This window comes from Alligator sinensis, unplaced genomic scaffold (assembly GCF_000455745.1).
Source record: "Alligator sinensis unplaced genomic scaffold, ASM45574v1 scaffold592_1, whole genome shotgun sequence".
Classification (NCBI taxonomy): domain Eukaryota; kingdom Metazoa; phylum Chordata; order Crocodylia; family Alligatoridae; genus Alligator; species Alligator sinensis.
In genome coordinates, this window is record NW_005842214.1 from 548,568 (window position 1) to 553,963 (window position 5,396).

At 43.9% G+C, this 5,396-nt stretch overlaps 1 protein-coding gene across 6 annotated transcripts in view; it reads left to right on the forward strand.

Moving 5' to 3' along the window:
* Positions 1-2,352: 2,352 nt before the first annotated feature.
* AMBRA1 (autophagy and beclin 1 regulator 1) overlaps positions 2,353-5,396 on the forward strand; it is a 166,698-nt gene continuing 163,654 nt past the window's right edge. For 3 of the 6 annotated variants that reach the window (XM_025207972.1, XM_006026921.2, XM_006026922.2), the window contains exon 1: positions 3,184-3,334. The gene's annotated coding sequence lies outside the window, so the exon portion shown is untranslated. Of the gene's footprint in view, positions 3,335-5,396 lie in introns of all 6 variants that reach the window. The other 3 variants (XM_006026919.2, XM_006026920.2, XR_003094837.1) reach the window with 2 other exon arrangements.

The following is a 5,396-nucleotide window of genomic DNA, read 5'->3' on the forward strand; positions in this document are numbered from 1 at the left end:
CCGGTCCTTGTGGTATCAAGGTGGCATCTGATTGTGGAGATTAAATACTTTTTTCTAGCCCTACATGATGCTGCTCTCCTTGTAACCTGTTGTTCTTAGAGAATTACCTTCTGGGATGGAGTGTTGTGCTTTGAGCCTGGAACCAAGTTTTGAACTTTTCTTGGTGCCTGTTACCTTGTAGGTCAGCAGCATGGCACTTAACTTGAGAACAGTGCAGGAAGAGTTTCATCATTTTGTGTGGTGCATGCTCTCTGCCTATGTTGAAGAAGGACCATTGGAAGCATACTGACCTGATGGAACAAATAACATCCTAGAATTGTGAACTTTGTGGAGATAATTTTGTAGGTCAGGAGCCAGTAATGGCAAACAGTTCGGTCCTACATAGTCAGTGATGCTTTCCTGGGCAGGTTTGTGCAAAACCTCTCTCTGTGGCTTCCAGTTGACATCCAGGATTCAGGGGTAGCTTTTGATGTTGTCTCTTCCCTCCACGGAGGGACCTCTTTGAACATGCTGACTGCAGTCTTTTTATTGGTGGAGATGATCCCGCCCTTTCCACTTGATTTCATTCAGGAAGGCTTTTGGCGGCTGATGAGGCATATGATCAGCAAGCCCTTGGGAGTGGTAGAAAGTGGAGATTTTTATTTTAAAAGCTTAAGGCCAGAAGAGATGACTTTCCTTCTTAGGGTGCCTAGTATAGAATTCAATAGTGTGAAGTCATACTTGGCTGATGTATAGGGCTGAAATCTTTCCTCTGCTCAAATGCAGCTCTGTTACCTGAAGGTAGTGTTACAGGGACTTGAGAAGAACCAACAGCATTCAGGGTAATGGAAGTGGAAAGATCAAGACCCATAATCTGTGTAACAGGCCGAAGTTCTCCAGTTACTATAAACCACCTGCTTCTATTCCACAATGATGTATTCTTGACTCTTCTTTCTGTGATTGCCTATGGTGCATGCACTTGTTAAGTTAGCCCAGTGCTTGGTTAATTCCCACTGGTCTTCTGCAACAAAGTTCTTCTTCACTGTATGTTCTCCTGGGGTGTAACAGTCCTTTAGCTATCTTCTGTTCTGCATTCTCTCTGACATTAATAGAGGTTTAGACTCTATAAAGGAGGCAATTACTGTTGGGTTGGCTGTGCTCTCAGAGGCTTGGGATTCTTAAGACTTCTTTGAGGACAGCTGGCATGGAGATTTGGGTCTGGGCTGTGTAATACTCTTTTTATACTCATAAACACACAGACAAAGCAGTTTGAAGAGGTCTGAAAATAAGCTGAAGGGAAAAAGTGTTAAAGACACCAAAAGTTAAAGGGCAGATTTTCTATTGCTAGTTTCTCTGGTATGCTGGGACCTAGCCAGGATTTATCTTCTAGTTCAGAGGTAAGAAGCGTTTTTGGCCAGAGTACCAAAAAACCCGCAATGTCTACCTTGTAAGGTGCCGGAGTGCTGGCGTGCCAGAAAAACAAAACACGGGTGGTTGGTGGGGGGGTGTACATGGCAGGGTCACTGCATATTAATATAGTTAATAATCATAAAAGTTGCTTTTTATTTATTTTTGCTTTACAGTAAATACCAGGTGGCAGCTGGAAGAGAGCAGGGGCTGCCCTTGTGCTCTGCAGACTTGGGCCATGGCTGGGGGGTGGCGGTGCCCAGTGGCACTTGAGGTGGGGCTGGGCCTGGCTTGTGCAGCTCTGGGGATGGGCTGCAGCCATCCAGCCTCCAGGGGATGCCATCTGGTTGGGGCAGGCCATGGGGCTCAGGGGTCTCCCAGCTCTGGGCTCTGCCTCCCTGCACTTCTAGTTTCCCACAACATTCTCCCAAGCAGCTTAGGAAGCAACATGTTGGATGGATAGATGGTAAGGTGGTTTGAAAACTGGCTGGATCATTGGGCTCAGAGGGTAGTAATCGATGGCTTGATGTCTAGTTGGCACCAGTATCAAATGGAGTGCTCCAGGGGTCGGTCCTGGGGCTAGTTTTGTTCAATATCTGCATCAGCCATCTGGAAGATGGGATGGAGTGCATCCTTAGCAAGTTTGCAGATGACACCTGTGGGGAGTAGTAGATATGCTGGAGAGTAGGCCTAGGTTTCAGAGAAACCTAGACAAATTGGAGGGTTGGACCAAAAGAAATCTCATGAGGTTCAATAAGGATAAGTGCAAAATGCTGCACTTAGGACAGAACAATCCTATGCCTGGTATAGGCTAGGGACTGACAGGCTGAGCAGCAGCTCTGCAGAAAAGGACCTGCGGGTTACAGTGGACAGTAAGCTGAATATGAGCCAACAGTGTGCCTTTGTTGTGAAGAAGGCTAACAGTATACTGGGCTGCATTAGTAGGAATGTTGCCAGCAGATTGAGGGAAGTGATTTTTCCCCTCTGTTCAGCTCTGGTATGGTCACATCTGGAATAGTGTGTCCAATTTGGGCCCCCCAGTACAGAAATGATGTGTACAAATTAGAGAGAGTCCAGTGGAGGGCAACTAAATGGTTGGAGGGTTGGCATACATGACTTACGAGCTAAGGTTTTGGAAACGACTTATTTAGTCTGGAGAAGAGAAGACTGAGGAGGGATTTAATAGCAGCCTTGAACTACCTGAAGGGTGGTTTCAAAGAGATATGGAGCTAGACTGTTCTCAGTGGTGGCAGATGACCACCACTGGAGCAATGGTCTGAAGTTACAGCAAGGGAAGTTGAGGTTAGATACAAGGAAAAGCTTCCTGTGAGTAGGGCAGTGAAGCACTGGAACAGGTTACCCAGAGAGGTGGTAGAATCTCCATCCTTGGAGGTTTTTAAGACTCATCTAGACAAAGCCTTGGGTGGGATGATATAGTTGGGGGATGGTCCTTCTTTCCTTCCTCAGTTAAAAAGCCATCTGAGGGTTGTGGGAATGTTGATGAAGGACAAGATTTGGCTTAGTTTAGAAAATCATGAACAGTGAATTCAGTATTGAGAGGGAGAAGGGTCTCCTCCTTTTTTGTAAATAAAGCCAGTGAATGTATCTAGTGACCACCCCTATACTAGATATGAGAAAAACAGAACCTAGAAACTTATCTGGAGCATCTCCTCAAAAACGACTCCCCCACCACCATATTTTGGCAGTCACCAAATCAGGAAAGTGTTGCACTTCTTCTTTGGGCTAGCCCACGGGGGATATTCGGGAGTTCATAGAATCATATCTGCACTCAATACTTGTTTGTTTGCTTTTTGAAGGATTTCCAGCTCTGCTGAAATGTGTACGTTGGGTCACTACAGAATGTGTGGAGCCTACCAGTTTGCCAAGACCTACTGCATTCTTTCGGACAATGGGAAGCAAAAGGTCCTGTACAAGGGGTATTAAAGAGGTAAAAGACCCCGAAATATGGCAACACCAAGCTTCACAGAAGTTGTTGCAGTGTAAAATATGCATTCTTAAGATAGTACCTCAGTCCAGTAATCTGTGAATTTAGAACTGGCACATGAGATGTTGACTGCTTGAAGTTGAGAGGCATCTTCCATGGAGGGAAGAATTAGGATATTGTACAGGAAGATTTGGGTGCCCATGAGTAGTAATAGAATGAAATTCAGCAGCACTGAGTGCTAATTGTACATGTAGCGACCAGTAACAAGAATTTATTGTCAACAATGATAATAGTTCATCTGTTGGAAACACCTGAAGAGGAGAAAGACTTGGATATAGCAGCTGACCATAAAATGGCTATGAACCACCAATGCACTGTGGCTATGAAAAAGACCAAATGAGATTGTAGGATAGCATCAGGAGGCGTATTTTCATTTTAGATAAGGAAGTATTTGATTCCATTGTAAACGGCACTGGGCAGACATAGTTCTGAATCTGGTATGCAGTCTGTGTTCAAGGAAGTGGAACTTGAACACAACAGGACAACTACAGTGCTCAGGAGAATGAAGGGCCTGTCCTATAGGTGGAAAGTAAATGCTTGGTTTGTTTTGCCTAGAAAAGTGAGGGAATATGATTACTCTTCATAAATAAACACCGTCGAATAAAATCACAGTGGAGGAGAAGAGCTCTTTAAGTTCAATGATGATATTAACCAGGGGTGGGCAAAATGCAGCCTAGGGGCCGGATGCGGCCCACCAGGCCATTCTATCTGGCCTGCGGGGCCCCTAAAAATTTAGAAAATTAATATTTATCTGCCCTGGGCTGCCTGTCATGCGGCCCTCAATGGCTTGCCAAAACTCAGTAAGCAGCCCTCTGCCCAAAATAATTGCCCGCCCCTTGGTATTAATACAGAGCAAACAGGTAAAAGCTGGCTACATATACATTAAACCAAAAATACAAGAAGGGTTTTTAATTCTCCAAGGCTTCTGGAACACTTCAGTAAAGGGTTGTGCATGTTTTTCCCATTACTAGTTTTAAGATGGAGCTTGATGAGTTTATGAAAGGGATTATATGTTGTGGTTGCCTCCCATTTCAGGAGGCCAGTCTTTATAACCAGGAGATTCCCAAGAATGTCCTAAGTGTAATACCTTCTTGAAGTACCTCCTTCAACACAGTGGTTTTTTGCAAACCAAGGAGTGTAGTGTGTTCCAGATAGCAGGTCATGCAGAGTTGAGAGTGGGTTCAGGGAAAGCCTGTTTCTCATTCAGCATAATCCTTTCCATGCAGTCAGCCTTCAAGCTTAGATTTAAGTCTTTTTTTCATGTTGAAGTATGAAGTGAGACCATATAATTATTGTAGATTAAATGACATTTGTTCACCTCCCCCTGAGCAGTTGGCATAAGCTGTTTAATAATGACTTTGTTTCATGCATACATACTGTAAAGATTTAGGCAGGATGACTTAAGATAGCAACATGAAAATGATTATGCACCTAAAGGCTTGGCATTTCCACACAGTGAATACCCATGATTCAATAAGCATAATTGTAACTGCTAATATACAGAGCAAGTTTTGATAGTTACTGTAAAGTAGCAAGCAACTCTTGTTTTTTTGTTTTTGTTCTTGAGAGCAAGAGCACCTTAAAGAAGTTCATTAACCACTTGACTTGATTATTATTAGAAGAGACTGCCTGGTCCATCACGACCAGTCTCCTGCCTCTCTCAGGCAACACTCCTTTAACCAGCTCTGTTATGCCAGCAAAACTCTGGAGTGTAGAACAAGCTACATTCTCCATTCATGAGGTAGGGTCTCTGATTCCCTCCATCCCAGGAGGCCTTATCTGTCTCTGTTCCAGTTTGAATAATTTTTCTTGAATATGGGTGACAAAAATTATATAGAACATTCTAGGGAAGGTTTTACTAGGGTTTTGGCTAAAGTTTGGAAAACAGGGCCTGGTGTTTAGGAGGTCTTGAAGCTCTGCATTGAACATCTCCTTTGGCAGTATCTTCCTCCTTCCTCCACAGTTTTCTTCACTCAAGCAATTTGTGGCTTTTTTTCTTTTGTCA